A 13986-nucleotide genomic window follows, 5' to 3' on the forward strand; every position below is an offset into this window, starting at 1 on the left:
AAACTTTTATCTCCAAATCCCAGACTGTGATAGACTCTTATTTTGGGTTCCCCAATGAACCACCCTCCAGTATTCATACTTCCACATTGATTGAGGATTTGGAACATGATTAACTTTGGCCAATGAAACACTACCAAATATGATTCATGCAGACTTGACAAGCACATGCACATTGGGGCTAGTTCTTTTGGAGCATACATTCTTGGAATCAATGCTAAAATAAAGCCAAAGCAGCTGTTTGGAGAGGCCCACATGGAAGATAACCAAGGTCTACAACCCCACCTGAACTTCTAGGTTGTGCCTAGCACCATCATGGCAGCTAAGAGAAAGAGGATATTTTGGACTTTTCATTCATCTCAGTAGCCAGCCAATGCCACGTGAAGCAGAATAATCAATCGGTCAACTTAGAATCATGAGAAATAATTTTTAAATGATCTTTTTTGTCCTATAATAATAGAATACCAAAAGGCACACAATGAGCCATGAAACATTGGCTGTATTTAAAGAGATTATCAAGTCTATGGCTTGGAAGAAATCAGAAGGAAACAAAAAGCTAAAGGATTAGTATTTGTGGTAAAAGAGAAAAAGAGCAAAGAATATAATTAATAATGAGAATTAATATGTAACAGAAAAGAAAAAGGTACATATCAAGGCAGGGAAACTTTTTTTTTCCCTTAGTGATAGAGGAAGTAAAAGATAATACTATAAGTATGGATATACATTTTAAAAGTACAGAGACCTAAAGAATTGTTTTAACTTGAATAATCACTTATTTATTAGATCTTAGGAAAATAAAAATGAATAAAATACGGTCTCTGCCTTTCAGGCATTCAAAGACTAGAAACTGTCCAGGATTCTAGTGCCATATATCATCTACTCTGAATTAAAAAAAAAGAAAAAGTAATCCCTTTTCCTTCTAATCCCATCAACCAAATTAAAACCTCAAAACTCTGCAGCAGCAATCTTATTATAAGCCAAATGATACTGTTCATCTTAGAGTTGTTCATTTTCTCTCATCCAGAAAACAACGAAGTACATATTCAAAATAACAAAATACAGTGTTTTCAGAATTAATTACGGAGGGTTAGCTGTGGTTTACTTCAAATCAATGACATTTCCTGCTTTATTCATCTGTGTAAAATTTATACTCATTTCCCTAGGACCCATGAGCCAGAGCCACAAATTCCAGCTCATTAAAAAGAATCATTTGTAGCCTATAAGCTCCATCCATAGTTAAGCACTGTGGCTTTACAATAGTCAATGTTCAACCTAAGATGAGATATGAGTGGAATTTCTTGTAGTTCTACAGCTTTTTTACATGTGTAAAAATCAATAAAGCTTTATTCAGCCACATAGGATAATCTCTCTTGTGCTTCCTATGCCAGTATGTAACCACAAATCACATAGTTTAAGAAAGTTTAGTCATCTTGAATACAAAAACAAACAAACAAAAAAACTTTGAAAAATATCACTGAGTATTTTGAGTATTAAAATACAAATATTTTAATTTTAAATATCACTGAGTATTAAATACATTTCAAAATTCATTTTGGGAAAGGTCTGAAGTGTAATATATATCATATCTGAATTAAATGATATAAATTGACTTAATGTGAAAGATTATTTTAATGAAGGAGAATTTGAGTCAAATGTAATAGAAACAAATGCACATCCTTCATACAACAAAACATTAAATCTAAGCATAAAGCAAATAAAATTTCTTTAAAGAAGTAAAAATGCAAGATTACATCCAATTTCTAATATATATATAATACACATATGTATACACACATACACATGCATGTTTTATTTCTTGATAGTTTTTACATGTACTCTGCTATAAAGATTTATTTCTGTGCATTTGGAATGGTACACTGTTTTATGAGGGCACCTCTCAAACAAGTGGCAATAAAACCTTTATAGCACCCCGTATTGACGTATATTATTTACCTATCTTAGTTTTTTTCCATTTTCCTTCTTAAACCGCATAAATCAACTTAGAAATAAAGAGGTCATTGACAAGAACGCAGAAAAACCATTTCAAGTCAAAGCATTTAACTTGAAAAAAAATCAAGGAAATTAAGATGAAGTAAAATGTAACATTATCCTCCAGTGGAGGATTACCTGTAACTCAATACCTATACAGGAAATTTTACTTATATCTAGGATTTTGAAAGCATATTTCAATATCTGTATATATTCCTCTTAATAGATTGACAAAAGTGGCTCTGATAGACAGTCTGGCCATCCTGGAAGCAAATGCATTTTGGATTAAGACCACTAGTGAGTTTGGAGAAATTAGGATCCACCTTCATCTCCTTGCTCTCTATATATTTTATCAATTATATTATTGGCCTTTTAATGAACCCTCAGAAATAATTAAATAATAAGTCAGATATCCTTTCACTTAAACTCACAGTCTTGCTTTACAATCAACTTCTCTTCACCACTACCCACAACTATTCACTTCTCCAGGTTGGTTATTCTACTTTAATTCTTAGGACGTTCTATGTTCAAATCTCAATATCCTTCTATCTCCACTGCCACCACTCTAGCTTAGGTTCAATCATTTTTTGTATTTTTTTTTTTTTTTTTGCTGTATATCTAATATAACATCTGTATTTTATCCTAAAATATTTAAGCAGGAAAAATGTAACTTTTTGATTAAGGCTACCACTCAGGTGTTGGCAGTTCTCCTAATCAGGAATTAACTCTCTACTGGTGGCAAACTCGTGTGATCCCAGCAAAGTTTCACCCCAGATACAGTTACTAGGCCACTGCAAGTGCTGTTAAGCCGTATCTAGAAAATAAGAGGACGTTTTATTAATTGCTATGATAAATATACAAATGGGTTTGTTAATTATCACAATGGGTGCTAGAAATTAGAAGGTAAATTAGAAGTGCTTATTATATATGGATTATGAACATATTTTAGAAAAATGTTCCTTCCTTTCTATGAACAGGATACACGAATTTAGTGAGGCCTAAATCCTGTGCCCTTGAAAATGCTGCCTGAGTCTTGATCCCCACGTAGCAGATTTTTATCTATCTATCTATCTCTCTATCTATTTATCCATCTATCTCTCTACCTATCATCTGTCTATCTGAGAGAAACAGACAGCGACAGAAAGAGAGAGACAGAGAATTTCTTATTGTCTTTTGAAGACAATGAGGATAAAAGAATCCTGTTTCTGGAATTTTGTCTCATTGGCCATGTGAAACTTTCATATCAGTGATGATGGGAGAACCAAAAAGGACAAAGTGCTGGGACTTCACAGTTTTCAGAACAGGTTGTTTTGTTTATGGTTTGTTCAAGAAAATTTTGACAGAATTTCACTGTAACTTTCTAGCAAGTTTATGTGGAAGCCACAAATCTTACCCAACCATAAATTTTTTCTCATTATCAAAAACAACCTAAGTGCTTTGCATGACCAAATTGACAGGTGAATTCTATTTTTTTTTTTTTTTTTTCCTCTGGCAGGTGAATTCTTAACCGCATTTCTAGTATCATGATTTTTCTTTCATCAGCTATGTTTCCTTTCAACTATTCTCCACACAAGGTTCTGGAAAATTTCATATTATTCCCTTGCTTAAATTATTTCAAAGACTTCTGAATTCTCTTAGAACATGATCCAAAATCCTTCCCAGCTCAATCAGATTCTCGCCATTTTGTCCCTCAGTCACTACATTTTGTTCATCCTTACCTTCCTCTTTAGGGTTCTTTCTACTCCAAGAACATTATTATCTTTCCTCACCCATTATTTCTTTCTTTTAATTATTATTTCATTGTAACCTCTCTTCAATCTACTTTCTATCTGGGTAACTCCTTCAGCCCTCAACACAAATGTCTTTTTAGGGTAAACTTAACTGAATCTTTAGATTAGTTTGGGTTCCTATGTTAATGCACACTGAATTTTTCATATAAGGGATCATTTTGACTAATTAATTGTTTTATTCTCATTGTCCAGTACTCCTTAGTAGACAGCTCAAATAAAAATATACTGAAGAAAAAATACAAGAGAAGAAGAAAGGAAAAAAAGAAAATATCTAGAAACCATTTTCATATTTTATATGCTCAGGGGGGATAGCTCAAGACCAGCTACTGACCTCAGTTTTTCCTTCAGCTTGTTTATGATAAGGACCAATAAGGAAACTTGTCTCACTTATTGGTAAACTTATCGTTGGCAATTTAAATTACTTCAGGGCCCAAGAATCCTCCTAGGCCCATGCTTACCTTATTTCCCACCCTTAAGCCTTTACACAACAGTTTAAAAAAAAAAAGTTATAAAAATAATATGGGCATTAAATGAGCATGACTGTATGTTCTCTTTGTTAAAGGCCAGCTGGAAAGAAGGGATGGCAGATAGTCACGATGAGAAAACACATCTACAGTAAGTGGTGGATATAAGCATATATAGAATATGTAGAATATTAGATTATATACAACAAGGCACAGAGGCTGAGGTGACAGAAGGAACAAAGCTGGGTCCTTTCAATTCAGCTTAAGTATGGCCTTAGAATATAGTGCAATATTTTTCAGCATGGTTGTTAAGCCCACAAACCTCAGCCCTCTTTCCACTCCTTACTACACACAGTTTAGATACTTTTACAATAGGAGCCATGTTTCCTGTAAGACAGGCAGTTGTTAAGTTCTGTGTACATTCTATACAAAAGAACTGAATGAAGAACCAAAAATATAGTTACATGAACCAACATGTTCAGAGTTGGTTTGTTCAAGATGAACCCAGTCATGCTAAATTGAAACCCTTGGAATTAATTCAGTATTTTGAGACATATCATCAAAATATTGGATACATCTAAGTGTGAAATAAGTTACTATAGCCACATTACCAATAGTTGCCCAGAATGGGGAAAATGTATTTAAAATAATCAGCAACAGTTTCTTTCTTCAATGATCAAAAATATAGTTTTGAAAGGTAGATTTTGATAGTGAAACTATTATTCTTTTTTGCTCTTACAATAAAGAAAACCTCAAGTATTAGTGGCATGTAACAACTATGTGCATTTCTCACCTACATTACAACATTCCCTGTAAGCAACTGTGGATGACAGCTATGATTCTTCTCCATGTGTCTTATTCTGGGCTCTAAGCTAAATGAACTGGTGCTGTCTTGGATATGCCATTCTCATGGCGGAGGGAAAGAGCAAGAGTGCTGGCAGAAATATGTAGTGATTCAAAACTTGAGCTCAAAACTACCAAATGTACTTCCTCTTACTGGACAAAGTAAGTAACAGGCCAGAACAATGATATGAGAATAATAACCCTCACAGAGGAAGACATGTAAAGTCCATGGCAATGGGCAGGGATATATTAACCACTTATAGGAGTGGCATGTGATTAAGTTTTGAACATAATAAAATCTACCACAGGAACATAACCACAAACAACATTTCTGACAAACCAGGCTTACATTGTTTGAGGGCTGTAAGTTGTAACACATAATAATGTGAGAACGAGATACCAGAAGTCTAAAGTTAGGCATAAATTTAGTTTTTATATATAAAAAAAACAAAGGTGACTTCTTAAACTTCTAAGAATTCGGAGATGAGTATCAGTGAAATTCTAGAGCATAATTTTCAAAGCATATTTAAAGAACATTTAAAAACGAAAAGGCTAATCATCTGGATCCAGCATGGCTCATGCCATGATGAAGATGATGAAGAACAGTCATGTCAAACTGCTGATAAAATACTGTGTATGTCAGAATGTAAAAAGTCATTTGGCATATTTTTCTCAGTAAGTGGACATTCTTTTCTCTCTCCCCATGTTTCCATATTGTCCACAAAAATTTTATGAGAAAATCTGGCAGATTCCTTTTGAAATTCAGATACAGCATGTTAACAAAAATTGCCATAGGGAAATAAGGCAGAAGCAAAGTCAGATTTAAAAGAGAGGTACAAGGTTTCCTTTTTCTCCACACCCTCTCCAGCATTTATTGTTTGTAGATTTTTTGATGATGGCCGTTCTGACCAGTGTGAGGTGATACCTCATTGTAGTTTTGATTTGCATTTCTCTAATAATTAGTAATGCTGAGCATCTTTTCATGTGCTTATTGGCCATCTGTATGTCTTCCTCAGAGAAATGGCTATTTAGATCTTCCACCCATTTTTTGACTGGGTTGTTTGTTTTTCTGATATTGAGCTCCATGAGCTGTTTGTATATTTTGGAGATGAATCCCTTGTCAGTTGCTTCATTTGCAAATATTTTCTCCCATTCTGTGGGTTTTCTTTTCATCTTGTTTATGGTTTCCTTTGCTGTGCAAAAGCTTTGAAGTTTAATTAGGTCCCATTTGTTTGTCTTTTTTTTAGTTTTAATTATTCTAGAAGGTGGATTGAAAAAGATCTTGCTGTCATGTATGTCAAAGAGTTCTGCCTATGCTTTCTTCTAAGAGATTTATAGTATCTGGCCTTACATTTAGGGCTTTGAAGCATTTTGAGTTTATTTTTGTGCATGGTGTTAGGGAGTGTTCTAATTTCATTCTTTTACATGTAGTTGTCCAGTTTTCCCAGCACCACCTTTTGAAGAGACTATTTTTTCTCCACTGTATATTCTTGCCTACTTTGTCATAGATTAGTTGACCATAGGTGCATGCGTTTATGTCTGGACTTTTTATCCTGTTCCACTGATATATATTTCTGTTTTTGTGCCAGTACCACAATGTTTTGATGACTGTAGCTTTGTAATATAGTCTGAAGTCAGGGAGCCTGATTCCTCCAGTTCCGTTTTTCTTTCTCAAGATTGCTTTGGCCATTCAGGGTCTTTTTTATTTCCATACCAATCACAGATCAACAAATGTTTATTGACCATTTCTTAAATCCCAGACCCATGGATTTAGGGATATGGAATGTTTAACCAACCTAGCCTTCTGGCATTAACCACACTTGGTCACCATATATAATTTTTCTATTTTGTATATTTTGTGCATTGTTGGTTTCAATTCCTTAAAAGTTTGTTTAGAATTTTTGCATCTGTATTCATTAAGATATTGGTACATAGGTTTTTGCTTTGCTTCTTCTTATTCTCCCTTTTTTTTTTTTTTTTGTAATTTCTGGAATCAGCATAGTGGTTAACTCAGAATGATTGAGGAAGTATCCCTCCTCTTCAACTTTCTGAAAGAGTTTGCGTGGAATTGGTATTCTTTTTTCCTTTAGTATTTCATAGAAATCATAGTTGGAACCATCTAGTCTTAGAGTTTTTCTCATGAGAAAGTTTTTAATTATAATTTCAGTTTCTTTAATAAATATAGTGTTTTTCCTTTATTTATTTCTTCCTCAGTGAGCTTTTAAAATTTCTGACTTTCAAGGAATTGCCCATTTCATTCAAGTTGTGAATTTGTTATCATAAAATTGGTCATATTATCCCAGTTATCCTTTTAATATCTGTAAAATCTGTACTAAAATCATCTCTCTAATTTCTGATATTGAACACTTGAGTCTTTTCTATTATTTTCATGCTTAATCTGACCAGAAGTTCTCAAAGATTTTATTCATTCAAATATAAACATCATTTAGATACACTGATTTTTTCTATTTTTCATTGACTTCCAATCTGATTTTTTATCATTTCCTTGTTCCACTTACTCTGGATTTCATTTGCTCCTCTTTTTGTAGTTATTTAAGGTTAAAGCTGAGGTTCTTTACTTAGACCCATCTTTCTAATTGGGACACATTGCTACAAAATTCCTTCAACTACTGCTAAATTTAGGGACATCCTGCAAATTTATATTAAAATTTGGGTTTTCACTAACATTCAGTTCAAAATAAAATCTAGGGTCTTCCCTGGTGGCGCAGTGGTTGAGAATCTGCCTGCCAATGCAGGGGACACGGGTTCGAGCCCTGGTCTGGGAAGATCCCACATGCCGGGGAGCAACTAGGCCCGTGAGCCACAACTACTGAGCCTGCGCGTCTGGAGCCTGTGCTCCGCAACAAGAGAGGCCACAACAGTGAAGGGCCCGCGCACTGCGATGAAGAGTGGCCCCCGCTCACTGCAACTAGAGAAAGCCCTCGCACAGAAACGAAGACCCAACACAGCCAAAAATAAATAAATAAATAAATTAAAAAAAAAAAAATCTAAAGTTGTTTTATATTTCTTCTTTAACTTGTGGGTTACTTAGAAATTTTTTGTCAGTTTCCAAATGTTTTGGAATTTTACAGATATGTTTTTTTTAACAATATAAAGTTTGTTGAGGTCAGAGAATATACTTAGTATGATGTAAATTTTGAAAATTTATGGCCCAGAATATTGTCTATCTTGTTAAATGTTATCGGTGCACCTAAAAAGAATAAGTATTTTGCTGTTGTCAGGTGGACTATTCTTTAAATACCAACCAGGTCCAGTTGATCAATAGCAATGTTCATATCTTCTACAGCCTTACTGATTTTCTTTTCATTTATTCTACTTAATCTGTTATTTGAGAAAGGGATATTGACAACTGACTACAATTGCTGACTTGTCAATTTCTCTTTGAGTACGTATGTATGTATGTAATTATCCACCTATCTATCTATCTTTGCTTCATAAAGGTTTGAATGTTTAGTACCTTTATGTCCTTTCAAGTAATTGATCTCTTTACCATTGTGAAATACACTTACACTGGTAATATTATTTTTTTTTAAATCTACTTTGTCTGATATTAATGTAGTCACCATTGTACTAGTGCCACCTACCTACTATGTACTACATACTGCTTATTATATATAGCCAGCAAAGAGCTGGTACTTGCTTTTTATCCAATCTGAAAATCTTTGCCTTTAAATTTAGGTGTGCAGATCATTTATATTTTAGTGACTATTAATATGGTTAGGTTTATTTATTTATTTTTGCCTTATTTTTTCCAGCTTTACTAAGATATAGTTCATACATAACATTGTATAAGTTTAAGGTATATAACGTATTGTTTTGATACGCTTAAATATTGCAAAATATTACCATCATAGCTTAGCTAACACCTCCATAATTACCAATTCTTTTTTGTGGTGAGAACATTTAAGATCTACTCTCTTAGCAACTTTCAAGTATATAACACAGTATTAACTACAATCACTATGCTCTACATTAGATTCCCTGGACTTATTCATCTTAAAACTGGAAGTTTGTGCCCTTTGACCAACATCTCGTCTTTTCCCCTACCCTTGGCCCCTGGCAACCACTATTCTAGTCTGTTTCTATGAGTTAAGCTTTTTTAGATACCACATATAAGTGATATCATACAGTATTTGTCTTTCTCTGTCTGATTTATTTCACTTAGCATAACTCTCTTAAGGTCTATCCATGTTGTCACAAATGGCAGGATGTCCTTCTAATGGCTAAATAATATTCCACTGTATGTATGTGACACATCTTCTCTATCCATTCATCCACTGATGTGATAAACAGGTTGTTTCCATACCTTGGGGATTTTGAATAAGGCTGCAATGAACAGGGGATTGCAGATATTTTTTTGAGATCCTGTTTTCATTTTCTTTTGATGTATATCCAGGAGTGGGACTGGTGGATCATATGGCAATTCTATTTTTTAAATGTTTTGAAGAATATTGCATACTATTTACTATAGTGGCTACTCCAATTTACATTCCCATCAACAGGGCACAAGGGTTCCCTTTTCTCCTCATCCTCACCAACACTTGTTATCTCTTGTCTTTTTGATGATAGCCATTCTAACAAGTATGAGGTGATATCTCATTGTGATTTTGATTTGTATTCCCCTGATGATTAGTGTTGTTGAGAATCCTCTCATGTACCTACTGGCCATTTGTATGTCTTCTTTGGACAAACTGTCTATTCAGTTCCTCTGCCCAATATTCAATCAATTTGTTTGCTTTTTTCTATTGTATAAGATCTTTATATATTTTGCATATTAACCTCTTATCAGATATACGATTTGCAAATATTTTCTTCCATTCCACATGTTGCTTTTCATTTTGTGGATAGTTTCCTTTGCTGTGCAGAAGATTTTTAATTTGAGGTAGTCCCCCTTGCTTACTTTTGCTTTATTTGCCTTTGCTTTTGGTGTCAAATTTTTAAAATAATTGCTAAGATCAATGGCAAAAGTAAGCAAGGAGCTTACCCACTATGTTTTCTTCTAGGAGTTTTATAGTTTAAGTCTTAAATTTATGTCTTTAATTAATTATGAGTTGATTTTTGTGTATGCTGTAAGAGAGGGGTATAGTTTCATTCTTTTGCATGTAGTTATCCATTTTCCCAACACCATTTATTGAAGAGACAACCCTATCCCCATTATATATTCTGGCTCCTTTGTTGTAAATTATTTGACTGTATATGTGTGGGCATATTGTTATTGTCTTTATTCTGTTCTGTTGATCCATGTGCCTGTTTTTCTGCCAATACAATACTGCTTGAATTGTTTTAGTTTTGTAATATAGTTGGAAATCAGGAATTGTGATGCCTTCAGATTTGTTTTTATTTCCAAAGACTGTTTTGACTATTTGGGGTCTTTTGTTCTTCCGTACAAATTTATTTTTTCTGTGAAAAACGCCACTGGAATTTTGATAGAAACTGTATTGAATCTGTAAACACTTAGAGTAGTATGGACCATTTGACAATATTAATTCTTCCAATATCTGAACATGGAATATCTTTCTATTTATTTGTGTCTTCTTCAAAGACACGATACCTCAGCAGACTATACCTCAAAATTGCAGACTGAAAAAGAAGGATATTCTGACATTTGTGACAACATGAATGAAACCGGAGGGCATTATACTAAGTGAAGTAAGCCATTCACAGAAATACACCAATTGCATGATCTCACTTATATGTGCAAACTGAAAAAGTCAAACTCAGAAAAGCAGAAAGTAGACTGGTGGTTTCCAGGGTCTGTGGAATGGAGGAAATAGGGAGATGTTGGTTAAAGAGCACAAGATTCAATTTTATGAAATGAATAAGTTCTGGAGATCCAATATACAGTCCAGTTACTATAGTTAATAATACTGTATTGTATACCTGCAATTTGCTAAGAGAATTGATCTTAAGTGTTCTCACCACACATACACAAAAAGACCACTATGTAAGGTGATGGATCTTCTAATTAACCTGATTTTGGTAATTATTTTGCAAAGTACACATATAGCAAAACATCACATTGTACACCTTGAATATATAGTACAACTTTTATTTGTCAAATATACCTCAATAAAACTGGGAAAAATATGTGGAGCTAAAGTTCTGCTTCAACTAAGTGTACAGAAACCCACAGGAGAATATCACTCATAGCCTAACAAGCTATGAAGAGTTTGCAAAATCAACAGCCCATCAAAGAGCAAGTTAACAAGGTAAACTAAATTGAAAACGAGTGAGAAGTCCTCCAAAGACAGATGGGACATACCAACAGTTTCATTTTTCTATACACTTAGCTGAAGCAGAAGTTTAGCTCCACATATTTTCATCTTTGACAGAAGAAGATGAGAGCACCACAAAAGCAGGTAAGAAGAAATTTGCTAAATGTTTAACATGTTTTGAAGGCTGAGTGTTTTGCTCAGATGCGAAAGAAATTCATACTCTCCAGCTCTTTTCCATTGCCTTCTGCATAGTGCTTATAAAAAGACAGAGAGAGAAGGGCAAGAGAAATGACAGATCCATCTTCTGGCACAAAGAAACCAAATGTTACCCTGTAATTGCTGATTTGGTGTGTCAACTTGACTAGGCCATGAGGTGCCCAGATACTTTGTTAAACATTATTCTGGGTGTGTCTGTGAAGGTATTTCTGGATGAGATTAACATCTGAATTGTTATAGTGAGTAAAGCAGATTGCCTTCCTTAATGTGTTTGGGCCTCATATAATCTGTTGGTTGAAGGTCTGAATAGTACAAAAGTTGAGTGAGGGAGAATTCGCTCTCTCTCTATCTTCAGACTGGTATTCTCCTAGGTTTGGAGACTTTCCAGACTTAGACTGGAACTTAAACTATCAGCTTACCTGATTCTAGGCCTCTGGACTTGGGCTGGAGATACACCATGAGCTCTCTTGAGTCTCCACCTTGTCAACTGCAGATGCTGGGAATTCTCAGTCTCCGTAATCTCTCACAAGCCAATTCTTATCATAAATCTTTCTCTCTCTCTCTCTCTCTCTCTCTCTCTCTCTCTCTCTCTATATATATATATATATATATATATATATATGGAGTCATTTTGGTTCAGTTTCTCTGGAAAACCTTGACTAATACGAGATCAATTCCTGGACCTTTCCCTTATAGGAAGTCAAAGCTGCAAGCTCTTGGAGAAGTAGGGACCCACTGCTTATGGGTATGGGAAATAAAAGCAAAAGGCATACGCTATTATGGGTGGGTCAGAAACCCCCAAGTGTTCCTGCCTAAGATTTCTAAATTACACAAAGCTGATTTTCACTACTTTGGGCTAGGAGGTGGCGTGGGGGTGTTGGCGGGGAGGGCAGGTGGAAAGGCTGATAAAACCGTGCTCTGGAATCTAAAGTGCGTAAGGCCTGCCTCAAAACTGGAGCTGAAGGAGAACAGAAAAAGCTCCTTCCATCTTGAACTTTATCTCACACCTTAAATAAAGACTAAAACTATAGAATTTCTAGAATAAAATATATTAGAAAACCTTGGAGATACTGAGTTGGGCAACAAACAGATAATCAGAAAATGCAGGAACCACAGAAGAAGAAATTGAAGATATAACTCCTTAAAAATAAAAAGTTTCTGTTCTTCAAAAACAGTCAAGAAAATGAAAAGACAACCCACAGACCGGAAGGAAATATTTAAAAAATACAACAAAGACTTGACATCAGAATATATAAAGAACTCTTGACAATAATGATAAAAATAACCAAATATAAACAACTCAATAGAAAAGGTGCAAAGGCTTTGAATGTATAGGCCTCAAAGAAGATGCATGAATGACAAATAAACACATGAACAAATGCTTAACACCTTTCTTCATTAAGACAATGCAAATTAAACCAACAGAATATTGCTACATGCTTACTAGAATGGCGAAAATAAAAAGATTGACAATACAAATACTGAGCAGTAGGTAAGCAAGTGGAACTTTTGGACACTGCTGGCATGAATGCAAAGTGGTAAAAATGCTTTGGAAAACTGTTTAGCAGTTTCTTAAAAAATTAAACACATATCTCCCATATAACCCAGTTATTCTTAATTTGTAAGTATTCACCCATGAGAAATGAAAACATATCTTTATACAAAGACTTGTATTTATATCAGCTTTATTTATACTCTATTATAAATTTCCAAATTGGAAATGATTCAATGCCCATTATCTGTTAAATGTATAAGCAAAGTGCAGTACATCTATTTAATGGAACACTGCATATAAATAAAATGAACATGCAAACTTATGGACAAATATCATAAATAGAAAAAAGACCAAGAAAAAGGGCTACATACTATACACTTCTATTTAAACAACATTCTGGAAAAGGCAAAAATCACAGGAAATAGATCAATGGTTGACAATGTGGGGTATGGTATGGATGGCAAAGGGGCACCAGGGACCACTCTGGAATGATGGAAATGTTCATCTTGATCTGTGGTAGTTACATAACTATTCACTTAAAAAAATTCATTGAATTGTGCACTTAAAAAGAGTGTATGTTACTGTACTTCAATTGCACCTCAATAAACCTGACTTCTAAAAAACTGTGTTGAGGAGGAGTTTGATATAAGCTTGTTTGATGTGATGATATAGGTGGGAAAACACCAGCATATTCTCTTATTGCCTTATTTCAGTACCCTATTAAAAGTTCTGACCATGACACATCAAAATATATTGAATTAAAGGGTAATAAAAATACTACATATAAAAGTTTTGAGATGTGGATATAGCAGTGTCTAGAAGAAAAGGCATAGCTTTAAAATACATATACTGGAGAAGAAATATGGAGCTAATCATCTATCACAATACATTAGGAAAAAATAATAGCAAAATAACCCAAAAGCTCTAGAAGCAAGGAAATAATAACCACAGGAGCA

Source organism: Balaenoptera borealis (assembly GCF_965194805.1).
Source record: "Balaenoptera borealis genome assembly, chromosome: 5".
Classification (NCBI taxonomy): Eukaryota; Metazoa; Chordata; class Mammalia; order Artiodactyla; family Balaenopteridae; genus Balaenoptera; species Balaenoptera borealis.